Source organism: Micromys minutus (assembly GCF_963924665.1).
Source record: "Micromys minutus genome assembly, chromosome: 11".
Taxonomy (NCBI): domain Eukaryota; kingdom Metazoa; phylum Chordata; class Mammalia; order Rodentia; family Muridae; genus Micromys; species Micromys minutus.
The window spans coordinates 55,283,735-55,296,664 of record NC_137980.1 but is presented as its reverse complement, the minus strand read 5'-3'; the positions used below and the strand labels follow the sequence as shown (position 1 = coordinate 55,296,664).

At 49.3% G+C, this 12,930-nt stretch overlaps 1 protein-coding gene across 2 annotated transcripts in view; it reads right to left on the bottom strand.

Annotated features, from left to right (window-relative positions):
* The window catches only part of SNPH (syntaphilin), a 42,944-nt gene extending 32,119 nt beyond the window's left edge, over positions 1-10,825 (bottom strand). The window contains exons 1-2 of one of the 2 annotated variants that reach the window (XM_080925383.1): positions 10,798-10,825; positions 10,490-10,596 (exon numbers count right to left, since the gene is read on the bottom strand). The gene's annotated coding sequence lies outside the window, so the exon portion shown is untranslated. Of the gene's footprint in view, positions 1-10,489; positions 10,597-10,797 lie in introns of those variants that run through there. The other variant, XM_080925382.1, reaches the window with a different exon arrangement.
* Positions 10,826-12,930: the final 2,105 nt, after the last annotated feature.

Below are 12,930 nucleotides of genomic sequence, written 5' to 3'. Positions count from 1 at the left end.
TACTTTACTAGAGCTGAAGTGGGAGAGAGGGCGGGAGAAACGCAAGGAGCAGGAACAGGGGGAAGCAGGAGTCTTAGGGAGTTAAGCACACAACATACGCATACTCTGAGGGAGAAGCTTCCACATGACCTCTGGGGTGACCAGAAAGCTCTGCTGACCAGATAGCTCATCTGATAGAGATGCCATGGCTGCTTGTCATCCACTTCCTCAGCCCTTCCTCACAGTGCTTCCTGTGTGCCACACTAGCGACAGGCCACTGGGAATATTCTTGCTCCAGGAAATTCACCAGAGCACCCGGAAACAGACACATGCTCCGCCCACTCCATCTGGGTTCCTTTCCCAAGCTCCGTCACAGCTCCCCTTGGCTGGGACTGTATAACCGCGCCACTTCCAAGCCTCCAATTAGCTCATGACCGTAACAGAATTCTGTCTTTTATCACTGCTAAATAGACATCCAAGCTGAACCCCAACTGACCTCTAATAATCAACTAATGGGTGTCAAATATTCACAGGCTCTCAGAAGTGCAAAGCAGGAAAGGATGTGAGGGTTCCAAAGTCCATCATTCAGAGTGATTGACAGTGAGTGACAGCCTCTGAGAGACATTTCTCTAGGTTCTGTTCTGCAAGCATCTAGCCTGTTTAATCCACTGTGTGGAGGAGAAAGCAACTGAACAGACTTTTCCCCGGAACTTACTGTGCATCTACTATGGGCTGAACCCTACAGTGGCACAAATGTTCCTAATCCAGTTTAATTTCATTCCAATTTGCTCCTCTGAGGCTAAGTTTAATTACATTGATCAGTTACCAATGAGGTAACAAGGCCAGACAAAAAAAATGACTTGTTCACAGCAGAGCCTAAAAGGCTTAACTAGGACACCTTGTTTGTGCCTTCCATGGCTGACCACTCAGAGAGTCTGACAAAAGGCCTAATATATCCTCAACCTGAGTCCTGCTCCTGATGGATCAGCTGACCTTTGGGACTCTTCCAATACCCACCTCCTCTCAGTTCTAAGGGAGGAGCCAATCTCCCCTCAGTCTTGGGAGGTAGCAAGGGGCCATCTCATCTTTGATCACACAGAACCCAGCATGATGGCGAAGGCCCAGGTTCTAAGGAGGGGCTGTGGGGTTCAGAAGAGGATTCCTAAAAAGGCAGCATTTGAGCTGGGCCTTGCACACAAGAAGATACCAACCAGCAAGAAAGGTACGTAATGAGGAATTGGGTGAGTAAAATAATGGCGGGGGGGGGGGGTCAAGAACAGAGGCTGCAGATCTGGAACACATCAAACCCAAGTCGCTTAGGGACTCTCCTGGAGTCACACATCATCAAGAGTCCTTTGGAGCTCTTCCTTGCCCTGGTCATGAGCTCCCTTTGAAAAGGCCAGGTGAGAGCTAAGGAGTGAAGAATGATTCAAGTCTCCTCGAGAACAGAATGAGGGAGAAATCAGACGTTCAGCAACATAGCGCCCCTTAAGAGCTGTAAAGTCCCACATGTCTGGGCATGGGTAGTAAGTAGTGTTCTTTGTCACTTGGGGCTTTGAAAAGGGGAGAGGGGCTAATGCCTAGGAAGAAGGTAACAGGGAAGCGGCTTTGGAAGGCTACCTGCTGCGCTCTGGGCCTTTTTCACACAGGCTCTCAGGAGAGCATCCCATTCCTCTCCAGAAGGAACAATTGGTAGATGAGAACATGGCCAAGGATACTCACACGGTGCGTCTCAAGCCCTAGGCTAACAACTAGCAGACCTGGAAGTGAGCCAGACTTGACTCTGAAGCCAGTGCTCATCACGAACAGCAAGGAGCTCCAGAGGACACACAGCCACTTCAGAGAACTGATCAGAGGCTTCTCTACACAGGCTCAGGACCCCAAAGGTCAGGAGGTAGGTGTCCTTTGTCACACACTGTGTCTCGCTGCAGAGGTGACGTTCAGCAGGCTTCACTCACACTTAGCTCAGTAGCCAAAGTCTGCCACTTCCAGAAAAGGTGGTGTGTGTGTGTGTGTGTGTGTGTGTGTGTGTGTGTGTGTGTGAGAGAGAGAGAGAGAGAGAGAGAGAGAGAGAGAGAGAGAGAGAGAGAGAGAGAGAGAGAGAGAGAGAGAGAGAGAACAGGACAAGGAGGAGAGGGCTGTGTAGGGATGAGAGGAACCGTGCCAAATTGGTTTTCCTGTGAGGCGTTGGAGCCGACATACAATTTCCAGTGTCTCCATTGCTAAAGGGAACAGGGATGTGGCCTTTGCTGGGAGCCCCAGACCAAACATCAAGCTGGAATTCATCTGCTTTACGTTGTGTCTCTCCTCCCTCAGTCCTTACTCGGCCAGAATTTTGGGTCCTCCTCCTCAAAGGCCTTCCTTTAAATGCCAGCTTACAGTTGTCCTCTCTCCTGGGAACGTGAGTGGTGCCCACAGCTTGCATCACTGTGCCCTGTCCTGGAATTCCAGGTCCTCTGCAGGATGAGTCAGCCTCAGCTGCTACTCAGTACCACATTGTCTCGGGAGCTCCTTCCAGGACATCGTGGCCTATATGATCAGCTCTGATGCTAGGAGCTAACTCTGAAGATACATCATCTTCTCCCCTCCCACAGATTTTTTAAAAGTAATATAGAGCTGTGTGTAGGTTCTCTCAGTGGTCAGAGGTGTTGGATCTCCTGGAAATAGCTACAGGCAGTTATAAGCCTGAATTCAGATGTAGGTGCTAGGAACCAAAAGCAGGGCCTCTGGAAAAACAACACCTACTCTTAACTGCCAAGCCTTCTCTTCAGCCCCAAACGTGCCATCTTATTGCTAGTTGGTTATTATCCTCACCTCAACAGTGAGACTGTGTTAGAGTTTGCCTCCCTTGATGACACTTGGCAAGTACTGGGCTAGGCTCTGCCTTCAGTGCTAGGCTGTCTCCTAGGACTGTGAATACCTGCAGAAGACCCCCTGCAGAGTGCCATTTTGTCCCAACAGTATAGGGAACCAGGAGGTCAGCATAAAACATTGGCCAACTCTCTCTAGAAGTCCCAGCTTCACAAATGTGACAATGTGCTTAACCCTGCAGCAGCAGCAGCAGCCCATGTGGTCACCAAATGAATAGTTATTTAGAGGTAGTTAGATGGAGAACCAAGAAAAAACCATGTGGGTTCTGTAGCATGGCAGCTACAGAATCTGGGGCAAACTGCTTCCCCTCTGAGCTTGTCCTTTCTGCTGTAAAGTGTGGATAACCCATGACAAAGGGCTTCAGTTGGTGTTCTTTTGGGAGGTAGGCACTGAAAATTGGACCCAGCTATGGTCTGGTAAACATATAAATATGTCTCCACCTCTAGCCCAGGCCCCTAAGCCCTTAGATTCCTTAGCTATTTTTCCTTTTTCTAGCCAGTCTGTACTTTGCCTTTCATCTGGGTTTGCCAAGTTTCCCAGGCCAAATGCAACGTGGCTGCATATCCAGAGCACACATCTGTTAGTAGAATTTCTATGTAGCAGGGCCCGAATATCATCCACCCACCTGCTCATCCATCCATCCATCCATCCATCCATCCATCCATCCATCTATCCATCCATCCATCCATCCATCTATTCACCTACCTACCTACCCACCCACCCATTCATCCACCCATCCACCCTTCTATCATCTACCCATCCATCCAATTCAGCCAGGCTGGAGAGCTCCCCAAGGAAAGGGAGCACACCTTGGACCCGAGACAGACACTCAGTAGAATGGATGTAAATGAATAGTTGTATCTTTGCCTCCCCTGACATGTCCAGAATAGTCTTATCACATTAGGTTGCTTGATGAATATTTGATTAACTGGGGCCACAAGAATGCAACTGTCATCAGTGGCTTTCATCTGAATCTTGGAAGGCCCTAAAACCATGTTCCTGGGTTTCCTCCTGCTAACTATGAGCTCCTCCGAGGCCCTTCTTTTAGAACACTCTAGGCTTCCTCTGCAACCAGACCCCACTGTCCTCGAGTGGTCATGTGATAGCAGCCCACAGACTGCCTGCTGGCTGGTCAGGTCATATTCCACTCAAGCTGGTGGGGGGCAGCAGTACCTCAGCTTCCAAAGACAGAAACCGCTTCATCAGGGGCCTTTCCTCAAATCTCCACGTGGTTATGTCAGGCTTCACAGGACACTCAATAAGACCCCTACTAAAGCCAACTAAACTTCTGCAGCCTCCAAGGTAGGAAGCCTGGCTGGGGCCAGATTCAAGTGGGTAGAGGTCCTGGGAACCTCAGTCCCCAGGCAGTCTTGAGAGTACTGTTGAAAGTGAAGGGCCACAACCAGAGCCTTTGCAAGTCACAGAAGCAGTGCCAGTGAACGCAAGCTGCAGAACCAAGGCAACTGCCCAGCTTTGCGGGATGGGCCTACCCTAGCACAAGCCTGCCTTCCCACTGTGTGCCTCACATTGAGATATTACCTCACCGGTCACATTTTAAAAACAGCATCATCATAACAGTTATCCAGATTTTACAGATCACTAGCTCTGAGAAGTCTGGACTGGGGTTCCTGCAGCCAAGAATGGCTGAGCAAGATAGCAATTGCCTCTTTCCAGAGAGCACACTACCGCCCAGCCTTCACTCTGCCTGTGTAGACAACCACACTGGTGGGAGGCCCTTGCTTTGGCTTCTCTTGGTGAACAGCCCCTCTAATAACCTCAGCAGAGAGAGTGCATTATTTCCATTTCAGACACAAGGAAACAGACGCAGCAAACGAGGCGAGGGTTAAAATCCAAGCAACCTGACTCTGGCCAGCAACACAAGGACACTTGCCTGAGATAAACGAAGGCAAATGTGGAGAATGAGTTAGGGCTTTTACATGTATTATTACGGGAGCTAGAGAGAAGGCTCGGTGGTTAAAAACTCCGGTGCTTTTGCAGAGAACCATCTGTAACTCCAGCTTCTAATGCTCTCTTCTGTCTTCTATGAATACCAGGCATTCACATAGTGCAGACACACATGCAAGCAAAACAGACATATAAAACTAAAATAATTATATAATGTACCATCACTACCACCACCAATACCAACACCACCACCACCACTACCACCAATACCAACACCACCACCACTAACACCACCACCACCACCAATACCAACACCAACACCACCACCACCACTAACACCACCACCACTAACACCACCACCACTAACACCACCACCACCACCACTAACACCACCACCACCAATACCAACACCAACACTACCACCACCACTAACACCACCACCAATACCAATACCAACAACAACAACACCACCACCACCAATACCAACACCACCACCACCACTACCACCGCCACCAATACCAACACCATCACTAATACTACCACCACCACCACCACTAACACCACCACCACCACCACCACTAACACCACCACCACCACCACTACTAACACCACCACCAACAACAATACCACCACTAACACTACCACCACCACCACCACCACCACCAATACCATCACCACCAACACGACCACCACCACCACCACCACCACCATCTGTGGTGCTGAAGAAGGACTCCATGGATTTGTACGTGGTGGGCAAATACTCCACTCTAAACTATGCCCTAAGCCTACAGCGAGGTTTTTAAAAAGCAAAGTATACTCTGGTACTAGAGGTGTTCGGAGGCTCTTCTCTTACAATATGACAGTAAACAGAGCTTTGGGCATCATCTGAAATGTCCTTATCTAGCAAAATAAAAAGCTGGCCAAGCTAAGCTAGACTCCCAAAGGTGTAGACTTTTGTGAACACAGTCCTTGCTACATAGCCACCCTTGTCCCCATGACAGCATGCTCCTGCTGCTCCTCCTGACCCAAACACACAGGAATCCATCTGTCTATAACTGTAGCACTCTATCTTTCAAGCAGTGGCTTTGAATGGAGCCATTTCCAAACATTATCCCTCTAGCAAATCCACAGAGTGTTTGTTCCTGCCTCTTGTTACATTATCTGAGTCTTCCTAAAGTTACAGGTACCTGCTCCCTATCCACCTCCACCATCCCTGCCCCAAAGTGGTCACAGAAGAAAACAGTTGTGAAGTTCTTAGCCCTTTGGAGCTAGAAGGGCCCTTGTCCATCCCCACCTCTGACTGTCTCTGTGTCTGTGTGTCTGTCTCTGTCTCTCTGTCTATGTCTCTCTCTGTCTCTCTGTCTCTCTCTCTCTCTGAGACAGGGTTTCTCTGTGTAGAACAGGCTGGCCTTGAACCCAAAGATCTACCTGCCTCTGCCTCCCAAGTGCTGGGATTAAAGGTGTGCACCACCACTGCCTGGCCAACCTCTGACTCTTACTCTTTGATGTGGAGAAGTAAGAGGCCTGACCTCAGGCCTCGCCCTGAGTGGATGCAGGATGCAGGGAGGGTCCCAGTCTTAGATTCCTCGTGCTGGCTCTTTATCAGGCTGCCTCCCAGACACTCCTTTAAGGTTGGCGCAGCACCTCAATTCAGAGGACAGTGCCAGGCATGTGACAAACACTTCATAAATATCCTATCCATTAAGAGATGTAGAGCAGCTTGGGAACACAGACTTCCCTCTGCAGGGACTCTTGGCTCAGTGTTACCAGCACTGAGCACCAGCTGCCCACCCCTAGGGCCTGGGTGGCCTAGACAGAGAAAGAGCCCACATGACTCAGAAATGCCTGTTCTTATTGGATGGTTCTGGCCCCTGCCCTTTTGGGAAATCTTGAACAATGACTCAACTTCTCAAGGTAAGTGGTTCTTCTTCATGTATGAGACACTGGGAACTGTCTGGGGGAGCCTTCTGGGTAGTCACAGACACTACGTAGAGTGACTTCCAGGTACACAAGGTACAGAAAGTCTACCTTCTGTGTAGTCACAGACAAATGGAAAAGTCTTCCAAGTGTGGTGGCACACACCTATAATCCCAGCATGTAGGAGGCAGAGGCAAGAGGACCCTGAGTTCAAGGCAGCTTGAGACCTTGTCTCACAAAATCAAAACCAAACTTAGCAGATCCTGCTTCTAGAAGCCTCCAAGGACAGGAAAGGGTCTGATCTTCCTGGGATTATAATTCAGCTGAACAGTGTTAGTGATCGTAGGTGGTCCTTCAGACTCTTTTGCTACCTTCTGAGCTACTGGGGGAAAAGAACTCACAGGCCTCTAACACTGTTGGGACTAGAAAGAGTCTTGTTTTCATTGTTCTCAAACTCAGCATGGAATTTAAAGATGCTATGCCATGGGCTCTGTAGGTCTCCTTGACTCACTGGGTGGGAAGGACCATCTCCTACTCTTTCTCTGCTCCCTATACTATAGTGATATAACGTTTATCACTATACCGTCTAGACATCTTCTCATACCTGCATATTGGGCTTCTTGGAACTCAGGACTGGCTCGAGCTCTTCCCCATACCCACTGGGCCCAGAGCCTAGCTAAAGACTGATAACAAACACTGAACCCTGTTCAAAAGGACCAAGGATTCCTCTACCCTGTGCTGGGATAGGGTCACATCTAGACTCCGAGCCAGCCAGCACATTCAGTCTGTTTGAGTAGTGGGGACACTGTCTCTCAGAGGGAGAATGGCTTACCCAAGGTGACCCACTCTAAGGGAGGGCTCAAACTAAAAGCACTTCCTTGACTCCCAAGCCGACGTGTCCTCAGCTCCATACTTGCCGGGTTCGACAGTATTTTAGTTGTCCAGCTCCGGGCAACACTCTCAGCCTGTTTGCCCCGAGTCCTCACTGTGAAATGGGTAAAGTGACGTGTGTAGGAGGGTCTGAGCAGTACATTTGTCATGGCTGTCATTTGGACCGAGCCATTCTCCTTGAGAAAGGGGAACCCTCCATCCGTCAGCTAAGCAGAGCTCATGGAGAGCTCTGCAGCCCTGACTCACACACTCTTCAGTTCCGCCCAGCACGTGTCCTCTGCAGCAGTCATCCTGGGGAGATGCCTGATCTGCCCTCATGATCCTTCACAGCCTTCCTGCCTCTTAACTCCATGCCAGTGAGCAGGGCACACACACACACACACACACACACACACACACACACACACACACACACACACTATAGCACGGGACAGGTGAGATGCGGCAGGATTGTGAAAGAGGCAATGCTTCTGGGCCAGACAGACCACCACTTCCTCCCAGGCATCCCTAGGCACATCCCTCATCTCTCCAAGCCTCAGTCTCCTCCCTTTCTAGTAGATACAATAAGGATCACCCTAGTGCTCTGGCATTCCATAACTGATACTAGGAATAATAAACAGTCATCCATTTTTATCTTTAAAAGTCCTCTTAACACAATTTCAGAACCAGAAGGAGCTCAGGGATCATCTAGCCCAATCTTCTCAGTATATAGATGGAGATGAACAAACACTAAAACATGAAGCCCAAGGTCACACGCTGAAGTGGCACTTGGATGGAACCTGGGGCCTGGGTCTTCTGATCTCCTGCTGTCTATACTAGCTCGGTTAGCTCTCCTGTGAAGCGCCTCCCTCACACAGCAATGGTCCATGGTCGGGATCACTCTTCCCAATCCTCTCCTGTCAGGGCTCACTAGCCAGAGCCATCTGGACCCAACTGTCAACCTCAAACTCTTAGGCACATCTAATGGCAATAATTACTGCCATTGGTATATTGCATGAGTAATTATTAGTAATCTCAATATATACTAATCTGAATATTAGTAATCTCAATATAATGGCAACCAACACCTGTGCAGCGTCTGACCTTAGAAAAAAATCAACTCACCACAGTTTTCTTTTTCCCAATGCAGCTCGTTTGGAGGCATCATCTTCTCAAATGTATTTAAGCTAACACTTATTAAGCACCTACTTTATGCCTTGTCATGGGCCAGAGGTTGAAAACAGAGAAGCAAAGACTGGGCCTCTGCCAAGAGAAGTTCATGGTCCAGCAGGGATTTAGGGCAGAAGGGATGGGAGGGCGCATCCCACTCTTTTGACCTAACTGATGCTTCAGCAAAAGCTCCACCCGCCCCGTGGGGAACCTTCTTTATGTTGCTGGCACAAGGCAAAAGGTATCTGGAATAAACCATAGATAGAAGGATGGTTGGCTGGCTGAAAATGACAAGAAGGAAATAGAAAATAGGAAACATGGGCCCCAGAACTTGACCCTCCTGCCTTGGTCTCAGAAGAGATTATTCTAGGGAAGGCAGAGAACGGAATGGGCGAGCCTGCCTCCTGCTCTCTGCCAGCACTCAAGACTGTGCTTCTGTTCCCATAGGATGCCACCCATGGATGACAGGGTCTTCCGAGCCCATGACTGCAGGAGACCATCATTTGCTAGAACTGTCACAGCTCTTGTGATGGAAATGTTTTCATCTCCGGGTTGCTCTGGAAAAGTCTGGTGGGACAAGGAAGAACTCCTCTCTCTCCTAATTTGCGTTCAAATTCTGAATCCTTGAAAGCCTACTGTGTGTCAAGCCGTTGTTATCTCACCCTTAGAAGTCTGAGGCAGAAACCCTGCTCCCAGATTCACAATTGAGGGAGTTAAGGCTTGAGAAAGGGAAGGAACTTGTCAGGGCAGGGACATCACCACAGAATCCTCTGATGCTGCCAGTGTTGTGAGACCCACAGGTCAACATTTCACACTAGATGTCCAGAGTCGAAAGAGAATAAGCAAGGGGACCCCGATCATTTCAAGGACCTAAACTTAAATGGTCTTAATAGACAACTCTCCAGAATTATTAAAGCCAAGCTCAAGTGATATACTGAAGCTGTATGGATCATCTAGCTCAGCCCCTACACTGAGCAGACAGGCAGACAGACACCAACACCCAAAAATTAGTAAGATGGCTACTTGGAGCCAACCAGCAAGTTAAGGCCCAGAACCGCAGGCTCTCTCACTTACACCCCTCGACTTAAAGAGTCCAACATTTTCTGGGAAACTCCTCCAACCCACCCAAGTCTGTATCCCCAGTTAGGCAGAGAAGGCCAAGGAAACAGGCAGCCTGTGACCAGCCTCTCCACCCCTGCAGAGTTGAGGCATGGGAATGTGGGGAGATTTCTGGCTGGCAGGAGTTGCTCCTGCTGGGTCCCTGCTAGGGAGTGGAAAGAGAAAACAACGTATACCATGGAAGCTCCAGGGAGACTGAGGCAAATTTCCGACTCTAGGGATCATGGGAAATTCCACCAAATCTACGGCAGGGCTCTGATGTTTTTCAGTGGGCCAGATAGGAAGGCAATCATAGGCACTTGACCTTGGGGTGGGTGTGTGGTTTCCAAAGAGAAGCTCACATGTTTGCAGAATTCCAGAAGAGAAAAACAAACAGGAAGGACGAGGGGTTAGTTCCCTAAAACCCACGTACTAGATGTCAAAGGAGACCTTGGGCGTCTTCCCTACTGAACTCAGCATCCTCTAATTAATTAGTAAATTTCACGCTAGGGAGAGGGGTGCTTATGAGGATGTAGGGGAATGGAGGGAGGCTAGGGATGAGTCACGTTAATCCCCTCCTCGGCTGGTGCCCCTGCGGGATCGCGCCGCAGCAAGCGGTCTCAAGCTGTCCCCCGCAGGGCCACGGAGGCCCCCTCCCGCTCCGCCGCGGCCTCCTCACCTGGGTCCACTCGCCCTCCGCAGTCCCGCCGGCTTGCACGACTCCTGCGCCGCTTGGCGCAGCGCCTCTGCAGTCGCTGCAGCAGCCGCCTGGCGGTGATCAGCAACCTGCGGCGGTGGGGAAGAGAGAGACAGGGGCGGGTGAGCGCCGGTGGCCGCAACCCGCAAGCTCGGAGGACACGCTGCCCGCCGCGGGCTAGGGCAGTTCCTGTGCTTGGCCGGCGCCCCGCACCCCCGCACTTGCACTCCTGGGTGCGGCGGGTGAGGCTGGGCGGTGGGCCCGGAGGTCCCCGGGGTCCTTGTCATCACCTGCGAAGGCTTCCATGGTTTGGGCTGCCCCAGGAGGGCAGCCGGATTGCTCTCCGGAGCCCCAGTGAAGGTGGCTAGCGGGCGCTTGCTGGGGCTGGGGCTGCCGGGAGGGAGAGGTGGAGGGCGGGGGAGGAGAGATGGATGGAGGGGATGAGCCAGTCGGCAGCTCGCCGGCAGCTGCGTAAGCCGCCCGTCTTCACTTTCCTTCTTAAAGAGATAGTTGGTTTCGCTCTGAGAGCCCTGGAGCCAAGACTTCAGCGAGCAGGCGTGGGGTCCTTTATTAACTCCAACTAGCTGTTGCGCAGAGGTGGAGGATGGGGAGGACTTCAAAGGGTGTCTATCTCTTCAGCTTCGGGGACTCAGTATCTCACTCTTGCCACACACTAAGTAGTAATACTATCTGGACTTTTTTAGAAACATGTTTTGAACCCCTAAACAAATTTGTGAGGGACAGGCGTTATTTAATGTAAAGAGCTCTTGGCTTTAAAAAACAAACAAACACACAAACAAACAAAAACCCCGAATCTTAAATACCCGAAGGTATTTAAGAAATGTTGTCCCTTTCCGTATTAAATTAGTAAGCTGGAAAGATGGGCAATATAAAGCTAAATGATCCTTGCTTTGGTTTTGTCTCCGTCTTCTACCTGACATCAAAGGGCTCAGGGGACCACAAAGTCCGGGAAGCTGGATTTCAACAGTCCACCATTTCCGACTTGCTGGCCCCATTTCTTGCCTGCCCCACTGGGCGCAGTGGAAAGAGGCTCCTTCTTCTTGAACCAGCCCTTTCTGATCAGCGGGAACTTTGCTCACAGCTTTTTGGGATTTTCTCTGTCACCTTGCCATCTTGTTCTTATTTTATCTCAACTCTCTGGTGCCCTCTTAAATGACTGCCCATCCCTCATTTTGCTCTCTTGCTGGGTCTCTACACCCAGCTTTTATTTGCTATTCCGTTGGTTTGGAACAACGGAGAGACTCCAGTTTGCTCCCTCGATTCCTCAAAGTCTCTGTTCAGACACTGCCGTCTCAGGGAGGTCTTTGGCCATTGTCAACTTGACTGGCTTTTTACATGGTCATGCCTTCCAGTGGGCTTCCCATGCTCACTGGAAGCCGTGTGAGTGGCTGAGCCATCTCCCCAGCAGTGCCCCCCCATGCATTTATGTCTGAGTTTTGCTGTGTTTAATGATTTGTAATTGAAAAAAGACAGTTAATTACCACTCGTGGTAATCTTTATCACCTCCCTTAGAATGGACACATTATGAGGGAAAGAACATTTTTTTCCTCTTGCTATATCTCTAGTGCCTAAACTGAAGCTAGCATACGGAAGGTGGTCCATAAATGTTGGCTGAGACTTAAGTGCAGAGCTGAACTTGGTGCCCCAGGCTCTACCCAAACCGAGTTTTCCAACAGAATTTGCGTAGCAATGTCACTAATTTACAGTAAGACTCTGCAGTACTGGCCTACTATTTCAAAAGTAGCTTTGTAAATCAGCCTATCCACAAAAATCATTATTTTAATTTTTCTATTCCTTATGAGTCAAATACTTTTCTACAGTCAGTATTTGTATTGAATCTACCAGGGTTTCTTTTTCTCTTTTCTATTTTTTAAAGCAGTAAATGGCTATTGGGGGAGTTGTTATACTTTCTATTAAATCTCCAGCTAAATTCAGTTCTCTTGTCAAAGGGCCACCATCATATTATATATACTGTGCAAAAATGCACAAAGAGCAACTGAAAAAGGTCAAGGGAAAAGAATTTTAAAGTCATACAACAACAAAGCCAGAGACTGTTGACCTGTCAGAGACGTTTCACCTGTCTCGATGACCACCTGAATTAAACAAGTCACTTCACACTTAGAGCAGAACAAATTAACACCGTATAGTCACTGCATAAAATGAAATGGAAGACGATTTCTAAGACTGAGATCTATCTCCACATAGTCTTCCTGTTTGTTTTCGCTCTTTCTTGTTATTTAGAAGACTACATTTCCCAGAAGTCTCCACTAACAATGTCCCCAAAGCAACAGAGCTCTTCCACCCACACTACTGCCATCTGGAATGCTGTCAGCCAGTAAAGAATTCTCCTGAGCCCCAGAAAGCAGGTGATTGAGAAGAGAATCGCAGTTTAGGTATAAGGG